Raw genomic sequence first — 17,207 nt, forward strand, 5'->3', positions numbered from 1 at the left:
GAAAAGACAGCAGAAGCACAGGGAATAAAATAAAAATAGACAAATGGGATTACATCAAGTAAGAAGTTTCTGCACTGGAAAGGAAACACTCAACAACATGAAGTGGCAACCGATGGAATGGAGAAAATATTTGCAAACTATGCAAATGATAAAAGATTAATATCTAGGATATATAAAGAGCTCAATAAACTCAACAAATCAAAACAAACAATCCAGTTATTCTGGGCTAAGGATGTGAACAGGCATTTTTGAAAAGATGAAATTCAAATGGCCAACAGACACATGAAAAAATGCTCAGGATCACTAGCCATCAGGGAAATGTAAATAAAAAACACAATGAGGTTTCACCTCACCCCAATTAGAATGGCCATCATCCAAAAACTAAAAAATAAATCCTAGAGAGGAAAAAGGTACCCTATTCCACTGTTGGTGGGAGTGTAACCTGTACAACCATATGGAAGACATTGTGGAGATTCTTCAGAAATCTGAAAATAATCTACCATATGAATGAATCATTCCACTCCTGGGACTTTACCCAAATGAAATGAAATTAGCATATGAAAGAGTTATCTATAACCTCATGATTATTGCAGCCTAGTTCACCATAGTTTAGATATGGAATCAACCCAGATGTCCATCAACTGATGAGTGGATAAAGCAAATGTGGCATACATACTGTGGAATACTACTCAGCTATAAAAATGAATAAAATGCTGTCTTTTGCAACAAAATGGATGCAACTGGAAATCATTAGTTAAATCAGTCCCCAAAAACAAATATCATATTTTCCCCTGATCTGTGGTAACTGGTAACAAAAAATGTAAAATATAATTATTTGTATTACAACTTGCATAAAATTATTCATGTGCATGCATAAACTGTTGAGGAGAAATGGCTTAAAGTCTAAATGAACTTTATTATTTTCTAACCACACAGGAAATACTTAGATGTTACATTGTCATTGGTTCTATTCATTGAAAGAAATCACACATGACTAATTGCCAAAAAAATCCCAGTATATTGGTGAAATGGTTACTTTTCCATTCAATTTTTGTTTACAGCCATTATTTATATTCTCACTAAACTAAGGTCTTTTTGCTTTGTACTTGTTAAACTTCTTCAGTCATGTACTAGGCCCTTTTACTGCAGTGAAAATTTAAAATGTTATCTCGAAAACTAAAAAAAAAAAAAAAAAAAAAAAGGTAGAAGAGAGGAGGATCAGAGGGAGGAAGGGAATATCATTATGTTCTTAGACTTGTATCTGCAAACCATTTGGATCTGTTAAAAATTAATTAAAAAATTAAAAAAGATGGCAGGAGTGAAAATTAGAAAATATTACTATGTCAAGGAGAATGAGCCACTTTAGATTGTCCCCTCTCCTGCTGTTCCACAGGTGGTTTTGTCAGGACTGTGTTGTCTATTCTTTAAGTTATTGCTTTATGCTGTCACAAATGTAGAATGCATTGTCTTGCAGATAAGGACAAAAACCTCTTTGGACCACCACCACCAACCTAGCCTCTTCTACAGATGTAATCGCTGGTACAAGTATTTGTTTTAGTTTTTCCCTTGCATTTTATCCATTATACATGAACCTACAGAAAATACATAGAACTATTCTCTCAGAGACTACATGAATTTAAATTATGTCACACTTTAAGAAAATTTTACATAAATCATATTATTCTCAGAAATTCAAATAGTGCAATACCCCCAACTTTTTGAATGATTTAGCAATCACAGATTTCAAAGCCTTGCTAACAGTGGGTTATTTTTTATTTTTATTTTTTATTTATTTTTTTATTTTTTGACAGGCAGAGTGGACAGTGAGAGAGAGAGACAGAGAGAAAGGTCTTCCTTTTGCCGTTGGTTCACCCTCCAATGGCCGCTGCAGCTGGCACATCTCGCTGATCTGATGGCAGGAGCCAGGTGCTTCTCCTGGTCTCCCATGGGGTGCAGGGCCCAAGCACTTGGGCCATCCTCCACTGCACTCCAGGGCCACAGCAGAGAGCTGGCTTGGAAGAGGGGCAACCGGGACAGAATCCGGTGCCCCGACCGGGACTAGAACCCGGTGTGCCGGCGCCGCAAGGCGGAGGATTAGCCTGTTGAGCCACGGCGCCGGCCGTAACAGTGGGTTATGACTCATGTTTATATAAAACTATTTGGTGACCTGCTAACTCTAATGTTAACTTTATGTCAAGAGCTTTAAAAAAAGTAGAATTGCGTTTTGTTGCTTTGCAATCTTTTTGGATGAGCTATTGAAGCACTGTATTTTTAACACCTACTATCGCTCTAAACATTCAAACATGACAGTAGACTGGGTGACAGGGTGAGGAGTTTCCTTCTGTTTGCAAGATGCTCATTTTTTAAAATTTTATTTAAGTATGTAAGTTATATATATTTCATATATACAGATTTGGAACACAGTGGCACTTTCCCCCACCCTCCCTGCCATCTACACTCCAACCCTTCCTCCTCCTCTCTCTTTCCCACTCTCAATTTTTACAAAGCTCTATTTTCAGTATACTTAATGATCGTATAGTTAACCCTACTCTAAGTAAAAGAGTCCAACACATAGTTGAAGAGAAAAAGAAAACAACAACAACCAAAAACAAAACAAAACAAAAACCAGTGGGCCTCAACAGAGGCGATAAGAGCTGTGAACAATCATCCAATCTCTAAACATTACATTTCAGGTACTCTATCAGCTACCTCAGATCTAGGAAAACACATGGTATCTGTCTTTCGGGGACTAACTTATTTCACTGAGTATAATGGTTTCCAGTTGTGTCCATGTTGTTGCAAAAGACAGGATTTCACTACATATACTCCATAGTGTACACATATACCATAATTTCTTTATCCATTCAACAGCTGATGGACATCTGGGTTGATCCCATATCTTAGGTATTGCAATTGAGCTGCAATGAAATTGGGGGTACAGAGCTCTTTCATATGCCGATTTCCTGTGGTTTGGGTAAACTCCCAGAGTGGGATGGCTGGGTCTGTATTCAGATTTCTGAGGCGTCTCCATACTGTCTCCCACAGCGGCTCCAGCTTAGGTTCCCACCAACAGTGGACCAGGGTACCTCTTTTTGCAAGGTGCTTGTTTTAATATCACCCCAGCAAGGGCCCTTCACCTTTGCTTTAGACATTTTCGCCTCTTGTGTCTTCATTTTAAAAAGTATTATTAAAATAGATAATTCTATAAAATTCATTCCCTTACAAAGACATTTCAGGTTTAAGCTATAGTCACAAAGCCGGGCGATCAGCACACCACCCAGCTCCAGAATATTCTAATCACCCTCCAATGTTTTCAGCTGCTCCCGAATTCCACTGTCCCTGGCTGACCGCCAGCACCCTGGGGCGCGAGACCGCTGAGGAGCCGCGGGGCGCCCCAATGGCGCAGCAGCCACCGCACAGCGCCCGCCAAAGGCCTGAGCGCCAGCGCCGCAAAGCTCAGTACTCCGCTTTGGTGTCACCGTGAGGAACCCACACCAAGGTCCACCAGGCGCTCACTTTAGATACCCCAGTTCCCAGGCACCCTGCGAAGCCGCGTCTCCCAGGCAACCCGACCCGCGGCTCGCGGAGCCTCTCGGGAAACGTAGTTCCGACCAGCGACGTCAGCCTGCGCGCGGGCTTCGCGCATGCGTAGTTCCACCAGCTGCGCCCACTGTGTGCTTCCGCCGCGCCTCCTGTTTTCCTCCACTCTCGCGGTGGGGGCGTCGTGGAGCCGCCCTGTGGACACGGTCTTCTAGGACCAGTGTAGCACACGGGTGAGGCCTGGAGGGTTGGGCGAGGACCGAGAAGGCCTCGCGCGGCTGGGGACGGGAGGGAGCCGGCGGGTGCCGGGCGGTGCGGGGTGGGTCCCGTGGGATCCCGTAGGGTCCCCGGAGGGCGGGAAGTGTGGCAGAGCCGCCTAGGGCGCCCTCCGCACTGCCCCGACGTGCGGGCAGCGCGGGAGGGCGGGTGCGCATGCGCGGCGGGGCCGGTGCGGGGAGAGGGCGGGTTGGGGCGGGAAGGCGCGGGGCCCCGGGCCCCGGAGGAGGGGTCGCCCGGCCGCGGGTCTCAGGGAGCGGCCCTGCGCCCGCAGGCTGCGCTCCTCGGTTCTCGGTTCATCCTGAAATGCTGTCTGGCCGTGTCCGTCACCGCCTTCTCGTATCGACTCTCCCTGCTTTTGAGAAAGGTCTTAGAAAGTTACCTGTTTTTGTCTCATTTCGTAGAAATTTTTTGTTTTGTTCTGAAGATTAGTGACTTTTCAGAAGTGAAGACTGAAAATCAGTTCTCCTGACTCCTAAGTCGGCGCTCTTCACTTTCCACAGAAGCGAGTGTCTTATAAAACATCCTTTTAGAAATAGCAACAAAATTAAAGGTGTTAAAACATTCTTTTTCTTTTTTTTCCTCTTTTTTTTTCTTTTTTTCTGAAAGATCTATGTATTTGAAAGGCAGAGTTACAGAGAGAGTGAGAGGGAGAGAGAGGAGAGGTCTTCCATCCGCTGGTTCACTCCCTAGATGGCTGCGATGGCTGAAGCTGTGCGGGTCTGGAGCCAGGAGCCAGGAGCTTCTTCTGGGTTCCACGTGGGTGCAGGGGTCCAAGCACTTGGGTCATCTTCCACTGCTTTCCCAGGCGCATTGTCAGGGAGCTGAATGGGAAGTGGAGCAGCTGGGACTCGAACCTGCACACATATGGGATATGGTATGCCAGCCCCTGAAACATTCCTTGTCCTTGAAGCACTGTTTTTGATAGCTCTCTATGGAGTCAGTAGCCCAAGGTTAAGTAACAGGAGTAGGAAAATCGATAGCCCTGAGCATATTTTACAGCAGTTTTAGTGAATTGTTAATACACAATATTGTTGTTTAACCAATATTGTAATTTTAAATTGTAAATACCAAAGGAAATTTACATTATTAATAAAAATCCTTAGGAAGCAAATATTTATATTTACTCAGTGAAAAATCTTGTGCTGCCTGCCAGGCAGGCATCCAATGTCAGAGCTCCCATAGCAGAGCACTGTATCACACATCCTGGCTGTCCTACTTCTGATCCAGGTCCCTGCTAATGTACCTGGGAAGGCAGCCTGTAAGGGCCCAAATACTTGGATACCTACCACCCATGTGGGAGACCCCGGTGGAATTCCTGACTCTTGGCTTCACCCTGGCCCCAGCCCTGGCTGTTACAGTCTTCTGGGAAGTGAACCTGAGAATGGAAGATTTTTCTTACTCTTTTTAAAGAGTTCTTTATTTATTTGTGAGGCAGAGTTACAGACATAGAGAGAGGTTTTCTGTCCACTGGTTCACTCTTCAAATGGCTACAATGGCCAGGGCAGGGCCAATCTGGAACCAGGAACCAGGAGCTTCTTCCGACTCTCCCATGTGAGTGCAGGGACCCAGACACTTGGGCCATCCTACGCTGCTTTCCTAGACCATTAGTAGAGAGCTGTATCATAAGAGGCATGGTCAGGACTTGAACTGGTGCCAAAATGGGATGCTGGCGCTGCAGGCAGAAATGTAACCTATTACTACGCCACAGTGCTGGCCCCCTTTCTCACTCTTGAGCCTGATCTTTCTCTCTCTTGCTCTGCCTTTTAAATAAATAATTTAAAAAAGATCTCTTTGTGCTTAAGTGCTATGTAATTAGGTTAGTGTATTATCTATCTTGTACCATTCCCCTGTTCATTCTGAAGAGTGAGAGGGATGTTGACATTTTCTCACGGGGAGCATTTTGTTTGGTGGGTATGTGTAGGATTTTAGGGCAGGAGGATTGAGGACAGCCAGGTCTTTCATGACCCCATTCTTCTTTTAACCCAGCAGTAGCTTCAGAATTGTCTGCATTTGTCCAAGAAACAGCATTCAATGAATACGGTAAGTTGTCTGCTTATTCATTCCCCGCTTTGTTTCCCAGTGGGTTTTGTGAATTTATAAGAGTTAATAAGTTGGGGCCGGCACTGTGATGTAGTGGGCTAAGCCTCCACCTGCAGTTCTGGAATCTCATATGGGTGCCAGTTCAAGTCCCGGCTGCTCCAATTCGGCTCTTTGCTATGGCCTGGGAAAGCAGTAAAAGATGTCCTTGAGCTCCTGTACCCATGTGGGAGACCTGGAAGAAGCTCCAGGTTCTTGGCTTTGGATTGGCACAGCTCTGACCGTTGCTGCCAATTTGGGAGTGAACCAGTGGATAGAAGACCTCTCTCTCTGCTTCTCCTTCTCTCTCTGTGTAACTCTGACTTTCAAATAAAATAAATCTTTTAAAAAAAGTTAATATGTAAAAAATGAGAAATTAGCAATAGATAAAAATCAGACATCCGAGAAAATCCACAGTAAGTGAGCAATAGCAGGGCCAGGTTGACGTGTTGATGTATATGTGTTGAGTCGTGAAGTTGAGCTGCAGATGTCTGTGATGTTTCCAATAACCATGGCAGAGAGGAAGACATTAAATTTTGGATTCAGACAGAGTGATTCCTGGGAACACAAAGATTTCTAGAGGATATATTTTTTTTTAAAGTTTTTTTGTTTTTTAATTTATGGGATAGTAATATTTTCAAATCTTTTGGAAATGGCAGTACATACTTTTTTTTTTTACGATTTATTTATTTATTTGAAAGGCAGAGTTATAGAGAGGCAGAGGCAGAGAGAAAGATCTTCCATCTGCTGGTTCACTCCCCAAATGGCACCAATGACCAGAGGTGAGCTGATCAGAAGTCAGGAGCCAAGAGCTTCTTCTAGTTCTCCCATGCAGATGCAGGGGCCCAAGGACTTGGGGGCCATCTTTCACTGCTTTCTCAGGCCATAGCAGAGAGCTGGATCGGAAGCTGAGCATCTGGGACTCAAACCAGTGCCCATTTGGGATGCTGGCATTGCGTGCAGTGGCTTTACTTGCTATGCCACAGTGCTGGCCCTGATATATATGTTTTAAAATGTATTGTCATGTTTATGAAAGTATTTGCAGAACCAATAAGGGTTTTTAAAAATGTTACTGTTTTAGGGGCTAGTGCTGTGGTGCAATGGGTGAAGCTTCAATCATTGTAAACATTGTGTGCTGATTGAATCATGGCATGGAACATTTCCCTTTCTCATGACCTGTTGATTGGAGCCATTGAGATCCTGTTACGTCCTCAGGAAGTATATAATCGATTATTGTGAGCTGTGGTCACCCTGCTGTACTTTCTAATTCAGGGAGCCAACTCCTATCTGATTTCGTACCCATTATCTAACCTCTCTCTAACCTGTCTCTTCCATATTCAGGTCATGTTCAGGTCAACTTCATTTTGGCTTCCTCATGTGAGGGACCATGTGTGCTATTTGTCTTACTGTGTCTGCTTATTTAACTTACCATAATGTCCGTAGTTATGTCCATGTTGTTGCAGGTAACATTTTATTCTTTTTTTTATGTGTGTATATATACCTTATTTTCTTTATCCATTCATCATTGGTTGATTGTGTATCTTGACTAGTGCTGTAGTAAACATGGTGGTGCAGGTATCTTTTTAATGGGATGGTTTCATTTCTTTTGGATATATCCACCATAATGGGATTGCTAGATCACGTAGCAGTTCTATTTCTAGTTTTTTAAGGCTTCTCCATATTATTTTCTGTAGCGACTATACTAATTTATATTCCCACCAGCAGTGTGTAAGAATTTCTCTTTCTCTGCATTGTCCTTAGTGTTTGTTACTTTTTTTGTAGTAGGCTATCTCATTGTGGTTTACTTTGCCTTTACCTGACAGCTAGTCTTATGGAGTCTTTTTTCTGCTGCTTGTATTTCTTTCTTTCTTTCTTTTTTTTTTTTTTTTTTTTTTTGGACAGGCAGAGTTAGACAGAGAGAGAGAGAGAGAGAGACAGAAAGAAAGGTCTTCCTTCTGTTAGTTCACCCCCCAAATGGCCGCTATGGCCGACGCGCTGCGCCGATCTGAAGCCAGGAGCCCGGTGCTTCCTCCTGGTCTCCCATGTGGGTGCAGAGGCCCAAGGACTTGGCCCATCCTCCACTGCCTTCCTGGGCCACAGCAGAGAGCTGGACTGGAAGAGGAGCAACTGGGACAGAATCTGTTGCCCCAACCAGGACTAGAACCCGGGGTGCTGGTGCCTCAGGCAGAGGATTAGCCAAGTAAGCCGCGATACCGGCCTCTTTTTTTTTTTTTTTTTAAGATTTATTTATTTATTTGAAAGGTAGAGTTACAGAGAGGCAGAGGCATACTATTTATGTTCTATGTTTTATATATGCTATATATATAATATATATAGTTTCTAAATGTGTGGATGTATTTTATTTGATACACAAATATTTGTGATGTGTCTCCACTGAATTATATTCCTTATATAATACACCCTGTTGGGGTGAGCACTGTGGCACAATGGTTTATGCCACCACTTGGGACACCTGTATCATATCAGAGTGCCAGTTCAAGTCTCAGCTAGCTACTCTGTTTCCAATCCAGCTTCCTGATAATGGTTAACTCCCCAAATGGCCACAATGGCTGAATCTGGGCTGATCAGAAGTCAGAAACCAGGAGTTTCTTCTGGGTCTCCCATGCAGGTGCTGAATCTTGCACTGGTGCCCATATGGCAGCGACTTTACCTGCTAAGCCACAGCGCTGGCTCCGGCAGTTTGTATTTCTTGAGAAATGACCATTCAGATCCTTTGGCTGTTTCATAACTGGGCTGTTTTTGTTGTTGTTGAGTTTCTTGAGTTCGTTATATAATCTGGATTAATTCTTTGTTGGTGAGTAGCTTGCAAATATTTTCTGCATTCTGTTGTCTCTGTTGATTCTTTGCTGTGCAGAAGCTTCAAATGATATAAATTCATTTGCCTAGTTTTGCAAAGGTATTAAGAATATATATGAATGAGCACATACATATTTAACACTTTTTAATATTTTACTGCGTTCACTTATATGTAAATACTTTATATACATATTCCTATATGTATATACATGTACATACTATTTTTTTGAAGGAAGTGTGGATATACTAGTATGACATAATATGTGGTCCATGCCAGAGTTCATAAAATAAGGAAGGATGTGTGTACTATTTTTTAAATGTTTATTTTCATCTATTTGAAAGCCAGAGAGAGAGAGAGATACTTCCATTTGTTGTTTCATTTTACTAGTTCACTCCTCTGCAACACCAAAGCTGGGCAGGCTGAAGCCAGGAACACAGAACTCTATGTGGATCTCCCATGTGGGTGTCAGCGGCCCAAGCACTTGAGTCATCATCTGTTGCCTCTAAGGATGCATTATCAGGAAGCTGGATTGGAGACAGAGTAGCTGAGACTTGAACTGCACTCTGACGTGGGATACAGGTGTCCCAAGTGGTGGCATAACCCATTGTGCCACAGTACTCACCCCAACAGGGTGTATTATGTAAGGAATATAATTCAGTGGAGACACATTCACAAATATTTGTGTATCAAATAAAATACATCCACACATTTAGAAATTATATATATTATATATACATATATAGAGCAAGTTCTATATAAAACATAGAACATAAATTGTATGTAAGTGCAAATATGAAATATAGTATAAGTAAATATATATATTTCACTTAATATAATGATCTCCAGTTCCATTCATTTTGTTGCCAGCATCTGGATTTCATTCTTTTTTATGACTGACTATTATTCTGTTGTATATGTTTACCACATTTTCTTTGTCCATTCATCTAGTTGTGGGCATTTAGGTTGATTTCATATCTTTGCTATTGTGAGTACTGCCATACTAAACATGAGAGTACATATATCTCTTTTGTACGCTAACTTCATTTCTGTTGGATTATTCATAGTGGGGAGTTAGTTGTGTCATATGGTAGATCTGTTTTTAGATTTTAGATTTATGAGCCATACCACTTTCCATGATGGCTGTTCTTATTTGCATTCTACCAACAGTCTATAATGGAGTTCCATTTTTCTCTACAACCTCACCAACATTTCTTATTTTTTGGGATCCCTGATAATAGCCATTCTGATTGGAATGAGATAATACTTTATTTTGATTTTTATTTCCCTGAAAGTGATTCTGAGCAGTTTTTCATGTGTGTGTGTTTTTTTGTGTGCTTTGTGTTTATTCTTTTGAGTAATTTTTTATAGAAAACTTTTATTTAGGCCGGCGCCGTGGCTCAACAGGCTAATCCTCCGCCTTGCGGCGCCGGCACACCGGGTTCTAGTCCCGGTCGGGGCACCGGATTCTGTCCCGGTTGCCCCTCTTCCAGGCCAGCTCTCTGCTGTGGCCAGGGAGTGCAGTGGAGGATGGTCCAAGTGCTTGGGCCCTGCACCCCATGGGAGACCAGGATAGGCACCTGGCTCCTGCCATCGGATCAGCGCGGTGCACCGGCCGCAGTGCGCTAACCGCGGCGGCCATTGGAGGGTGAACCAACGGCAAAGGAAGACCTTTCTCTCTGTCTCTCTCTCTCACTGTCCACTCTGCCTGTCAAAAAATAAAAAAATAAATAAATAAAAAAAAAGAAAAAAAAAAGAAAACTTTTATTTAATAAATATAAATTCTATAAGTACAACTTTTGGAAAAGAAAATGTGGATATAGCGGTTCTTCCCCCCCAAACCCGCCCTCCCACCCCCAAACCATCCCACCTCCTATGCCCCCCATCCCATTCTTCATTAAGATTCATTTTTAATTATCTTTAATACAGAAGATCAACTCTATCCTATGTGAAGATTTCAACAGTTTGCACCCACACAGACACACAAAGTATAAAGTACTGTTTGAAGACTAGTTGTACCATTAATTCACATAGTACAACACTTAAGGACTGAGTTCCTACATGGGGAGCAAGTGCCCAGTGACTCCTGTTGTTGATTTAACAATTCACGCTCTTATTTATGACATCAGTGAGCACCCGAGGCTCTTATCATGAGCTGCCAAGGCTATGGAAACCTCTTGAGTTCACAGACTCTGACATTATTTAGACAAGGCCATACTTTTGAGTAATTTTTATTCAGATCCTTTGTCTATTTCTTACTCAGTTGTTTGATTTTCTTGCACTCCTTATATATTCTGGATATTAATATTTTATTGGATGCCTCATTTACAGATGTTTTCTCTCATTCTGTCAGTTTATTTCTTTTCTGGTTGCTTCTTTTGCTCTGCTTTCTTTTGTTTCTTGGTTTGATATAATCCCATTTGTCTATTTTTGCTTTTATTTCCAGTGCTTTGGGGGTCTTATACAAAATATCCTCCTCATGCCAGTTTCTTGAAGGATTTCCTCTTGTGGTTTCATAGTTTCAGAAACTATGATCTTTGATCCATCTTGAATTGGCTTTTGTATAGGTATAAGATAGGTGTATTATTTCAAATTTCTGCATGTGGTAATCACATTTCCCCAACATCATTTACTGAATATACTGTCCTTTTGTCAAAGATCAGTTGGTAGAGGCTGGCACTGTGGTGTAGTTGATAAAGCTGCCTCCTGTAGTGCTGGCATCCCATATGGGTGCAGGTTTGAGTCCTGGCTGCTCCACTTCTGATCCAGATCCCTGCTAGTGTTCTTGGGAAAGAAAACAGTGGGAGATGGCCCAAGTGCTTGTGCCCCTGCACAAGCTCTTGGCTTCTGGCTTCTGTTCAGTTTAGCTCCGGCTGTTGTGGCCATTTGTGGAGTGAACCAGTGGATGGACGATCTCACTCTCTGTGTGTGTGTCTCTCTCTCTGTAACTCTGCCTTTCAAATAAATAATTTTTTAAAAAAAAATCAGTTTATATTAGTTGCTTGGCTTTATTTTTAGGATTTCTATTCTGTCCCACCAGTTTATGTGTTTTTTATGTCAGTATAGTGCTGTCTTGAAATCAGTGATGCTGAGCCTTTTTTTTTAGTGTAAGATTGCTTTGATTACTTGGTCTCTTTTGTGTTTCCTATGAATTTTAGGATTGTTTTTTTCTAATTCTGTGAAGAATGTCAGTGATATTTTAATGGAGATTGTACGGAATCTAAAAACTTAGGTAGTAGGAATATTTTGATAATATTAATTCTTCCAATTAATGGAAGTACACAGGAGATCTGTTGTTGTTGTTTTCAATTTCTTTTATCAGTGTTTAGTTTTTCAGTATAGGAGTCTTCACATCCTTGGTTAAATTTGGTTTTGTAGCTATTGTGAATGGGCTTGCTCTTATAAGTTCTTTTTTAGCAAGATCATTATTGAGGTGTAGAAGTGCTACAGGGGCTGGCGTTGTGACATAGCAGGTAAAGCTGCTGCTTGTGACTCTGGCATTCCATGTGGCTGTTCCACTTCTGATCCAGCTCCCTGCTAATGCACCTGAGAAATCAGCAGAAGATGATCCAAGTCCTTTGGCCCTTGCACCCATGTAGAAGCTCTAGGCTCCTGGTTTCGGTCTAGCACAGACCTGACCATTGCTGCCATTTTGGGGAGTGAACCAGTGGATGGAAGATATATCCCACCCCCATCTCTCCTTTCTCTGCAACTCTGCCTTTCAAATAAAAATAATCTTAAAAAAAAATGCTATGGCTTTTTCTGTATTGATTTTGTTCCTGAGACATTGCTGAATTCACTTATCAGTCCTATTAGTCTCTTGGTGAAGTCTTTTGGTTCCTTTATGTATTGAATCTTGTCACCTACAAACAGGCATAATTTCACTTCCTGCTTTCCTGTTTGCTTCTCTTTTATTTCTTTCTCTTGGCTAATGGCTCGGCTAAAGTTTCAAGAACTATATTAAGAGTGGCAAGGCTGGACATCCTTGTTTGGTTCCAGAACTTAGTGGAAATGCTTCCAACTTTTCCTCATTCAGTATGATGTTGGCTGTGGGTTTATCAGATATAGTTGCTGTATTGAGGTATCTTTGTTCAAGGTTTTTTTTTTAATCATGAGTGAGAATATTTGACCGCATCCTTTCTCTTTTAACTATTGAGTTAATATATGATTTTTTTTATCCTTTCTTCTATTGATGTGTACATTACATTTATTGGTTTGCTTATACTGAACCATCTGCATACTTGGGATAAATCCCATTTTATTGTGGTGAATCATCATTTTGATATATTGTTGGATTTGATTTGCTAGTATTTTGTCAAAAATTTTTGCACCTGTGTTCATTAAGGATATTGGTTGGTAGTTTCTTTGTTATGTCCTTGTCTGGTTTGGGGATAAGATAATGCTGGTTTTAAAGAATGATTATTGGCCGACGCCGTGGCTTAACAGGCTAATCCTCCGCCTTGCGGCGCCGGCACACCGGGTTCTAGTCCCGGTTGGGGTGCCGGATTCTATCCCGGTTGCCCCTCTTCCAGGCCAGCTCTCTGCTATGGCCCGGGAAGGCAGTGGAGGATGGCCCAAGTGCTTGGGCCCTGCACCTGTATGGGAGACCAGGAGAAGCACCTGGCTCTTGGCTTCGGATCAGCGAGATGCGCCGGCCGCAGCGGCCATTGGAGGGTGAACCAACAGCAAAAAGGAAGACCTTTCTCTCTGTCTCTCTCTCCCACTATCCACTCTGCCTGTCAAAAAACAAACAAAGAATGATTATTAAAGGGATTCTCTCCCTTTTAAATGTTTGGAATTGTTGGAGAAGAATTTGTATAAGTTCTTCCTTAAACATCTGGTAGCATCTGGTCTGATTTTCTTTGTTGGGAGACTGTTAACAATTCAATCTCATTGTTGATTATTGGTTTGTTCAGGTTTTCTGTGTCTTCATGATTCAAGTTTGATAAGTTATTTGTTTATAGGGATTTATCCATTTCTTTTAGGTTGTCTTTTTTTAAAAAGATTTATTTATTTATTTGGAAGGCAGAGTTACAGAGAGGCAGAGGCAGAGGTAGAGAGGGTCGAGAGCATCCATCCACTGGTTCACTCCCCAAATGGCTGCAACAGCCAGAGCTGCGCCGATCCGAAGCCAAAAGCCAGGAGTTCTTCTGGGTCTCCCACACAGATGCAGGGGCTCAAGGATTTGGGCCATCTTCCGCTGCTTTCCAGGCCAAAGCAGAGAACTGGATTGGAAGTAGAGCAGCCGGGACTTGAACCTGCACCTGTATGGGATGCTGGCACTGTAGGCAGCGGCTTTACCCACTACACCACAGCGCTGGACCCTCTTTTTATTATTGTATGGTGGTATGCTATATATACAATTTACTTCTACATTCCATACTATGTCCAGCTTTTGGCTATTATAAATAAAATTACTGCAAAAATTTTTACATACTTTTATCTTAATGAAAACATGTATTGAACGTATACTTCAGAGTGGAATTCCTACATTTAACTTTAAGTAGAAATCTCTAGATATTTTTTCAAGTGTATATATTTATTTATACTCCCACTGGCAAGATATGAAAGTTTCAGTTTCTTTTTATTCTTGACAACATTTCCACTTGGTGTTTTGCCTTTTTTGTTTTAGCCATCTCAGGGTGTGTAGGTGTATGTCATTGTGGTTATCATGTGAGGTAAGGTAAGACATGAGGGAGCCTCATGGTTTCCAGTAGTGTTTTTGTTTCTTGATCTGGATGCTTGCTGATTATGTGGGTATATTCACTGTGTGAAAGTTCATTGAGCAATTTATACACTTGTACATTGTTTTTGCTTTATGTTGCACATAAATAAAAGTTTAAAAAATCATTAAGAAACAGTGACAAGCACAAACCAAAATTGCATTGTATATTGAAAGACGTCAAAAGGACATAATTAAGCTAAAAATGACTCAGTACGTGATCAGTATTATCCATGTTTCCTTATTTTTCATATATGTAATACTGTTTTCAAAGTTTAAGAAACCTTTTATGGGTGTTTATTATATGCTAGATGCTGAGGATCCTAAGAATGAGACAACTGCTTATAAGGAGAAATTTTTAGAACTGTGTAGGGCATTCAGGTCAACTCAAATTTCATTTTGACATTGTTAGGCATCCCATATAGAGATGCATATGATTTGTTTTTCTGATGAAAAAAGAAAAGGTGAGAGGGGCCAGTTGCTGTTGCGTAGTGGGTAAAGCTGCCGCTTGCAATGCTGGCATGTCAAGGGCACGGGTTCGAGTCCTGGCTGCTCCACTTCCAATCCAGCTCCCTGCTAATGTACTTGTGAAAGTAGTGGAAGATGGTCCAAGTGCTTGGGTGCCTGCACCGGCATGAGGGACCTAGAAGAAGCTTCTGGCTCGGCTCCTGGCTTTGGATCGGCCCAGGCTGTTGTGGCCATTTGGGGATTGAACCAATGGATGGCAGATCTCTCTCTCTCTCTCTGCCTCTCTGTCAGGAAAGGAGAAGTGCAATATGAAGCCCAAGGCAGACCAGATTTATTCAGAAGACTGAAGACTAGCCTCAATCCCAGGTGAACACATGGCAGAGAGTTGCCAGCGAGCACCTAGCAGAGGGAGAGCATCTTCCCTTACAGAACAGTGGTTTATGTCATACAGAATGATGGGTAGGGGCTTGGAGGTCTGAGCTAAAGCTGAGCTGCTGAGATGGAGGGAGAGCTTGGGCTCATTCTAAAGGTTCTGTGAGATCACAGTGTGAGCTGGGAGGGGTTTGGGCTGAGGCTGAGGCTGGAGTCTGGGGCTGAGCTGCTGAGCTGTGGGAAGAGAGCTTGGGAGGAGCAGGGAGAGCTCAGGCCGATGGCTGGACTCTTCAGATAGTGCTGTGTCCAGCAGTCCAGGCATGGTGGGACTGTGTTAGGAGGGCAGAGACGTGGGGGCCTGCTTACTGAATGTCGGTGAGAGGTCAATATGGATCTAAGCCTTTTTGCCTTTGCTCCATTACTCTGTAACTCTGCCTTTCAAATAAATAAATTGGGGCTGGCACTGTGGCGTAGTGGGTAAGGCTGCCATCTGCAGCGCTGGCATCCCATATGAGTGTCAGCTTGAGTCCTGGCTGCTCCACTTCCAGTCCAGCACTCTGCTATGGCCAGGGAAAGGAGTAGAAGATGGCTCAAGTCTTTGGGCCTCTGCTCCTGTGTGGGAGACCTAGAAGAAGCTCCTGGCCCCTGGCTTCAGATTGACCCAGCTCCAGCTGATGTGGCCATTTGGGGAGTGAACCAGCAGATGCAAAAACTCTCTCTGCCTCTCCTCTTTCTGTGTAACTCTGACTTTCAAATAAAAAATAAAAATAAATCTTAAAAAAAGAAATAAACTTAAAAAAAGGAAAAGGGATTTTGAAACAATCTATCAGTTTTTAATATGATGGAGGCTTAGCCTACTACAGCCACAGCACCGGCCCCACCACTTTGTATTTTATAAAGTATTTTATTTGAGAGACACAGAGAGAGACTTCCTGCCTGGTTGTCTACTCCTCAAATGTCCAGGAGCTATGTACTCAATCCTGGTCTCCCATGTGGGTGGCAGGATTCTGAGTACCTGAACCAGAGTACTTTGCTGCCTATTAGGGTGTACATTAGCAGGAAACTAGAATTCAGAGTGGAGCTGGTTCTTGAACCCAAGCCCTTTGGCGTGGGATGCAGTCGTCCCAGGTAGCACAAAAACCACTTTGCCAAATGCCCATTTCTTATTTTGTATTTTTTAGTGTTCACTTTGGATATCACAAAATTCATTCTTAGTACATGTGCCTTAAATTACTATTTACCACTTCACAGAATACTAGAATCTTAAAAGTTTTACTTCATTGATCCGCATTTTGTGCTTTTTGCTAATGTTGTAATAAGCATTACTTTTGTGTGTGCCGTGGTTTCCAGCAGATATTTCTGTATTTTCCTTAAATTTCCCTTAATTCTTTTCACTGTTCCCTGAAGTCTTGTGCTTCAGTTGAGTGTCATTTGCTTTCCGCATGAACAACTATAGTATTTCCTGTTGTGTGTGTATGTTTGTCTTTTCAACTTTTATTTGGAAAATATATTTGTTTTAGAAGAATTTCTTCCAAGATTTAGATTTTTTTTTTTTTTGGTAGCTTTTGAAAATGGGATTTCATTTTGATTTTTTTCTCTTGAAAATTGCCAGGTCACATTTTTCTGAGGTTTCTACTGAAATATTTGCTGTTGATTTTGCTCTTGGTATGACCTGCCTTTTTTCCCTGATTAATTTATAGAACTTTAAATACTTGGGATAAATGGGGTAATTAATTTCTGTGTTAGGATTAAATTTCTTTCTATGCTAGGGATAAAAGTTCTTTAGTGTATGTTTCTGAATATCTTTCCCTGCTCTGGGTTACATTTTTATTCTTTCTATTAAGAAAGATGGGCTAATTTTAATATAATATGATTAATTTGTGTGCTGTTTAAAAGTCTTTGCTTATCCTGATATCATGAAGAAAAATTTCCTAT

General features: G+C 41.9%; 1 protein-coding gene across 3 annotated transcripts in view; it reads left to right on the top strand.

Annotated features, from left to right (window-relative positions):
• Positions 1-3,673: 3,673 nt before the first annotated feature.
• Positions 3,674-17,207, top strand: part of ZNF33B (zinc finger protein 33B) — a 37,570-nt gene continuing 24,036 nt past the window's right edge. For all 3 annotated transcript variants that reach the window (XM_062214175.1, XM_062214173.1, XM_062214174.1), the window contains exons 1-2: positions 3,674-3,773; positions 5,806-5,859. The gene's annotated coding sequence lies outside the window, so the exon portion shown is untranslated. The remainder of the gene's footprint in view (positions 3,774-5,805; positions 5,860-17,207) is intronic.

The sequence above is a fragment of the Lepus europaeus genome, chromosome 17, assembly GCF_033115175.1.
Source record: "Lepus europaeus isolate LE1 chromosome 17, mLepTim1.pri, whole genome shotgun sequence".
In the NCBI taxonomy this organism is placed as follows: domain Eukaryota; kingdom Metazoa; phylum Chordata; class Mammalia; order Lagomorpha; family Leporidae; genus Lepus; species Lepus europaeus.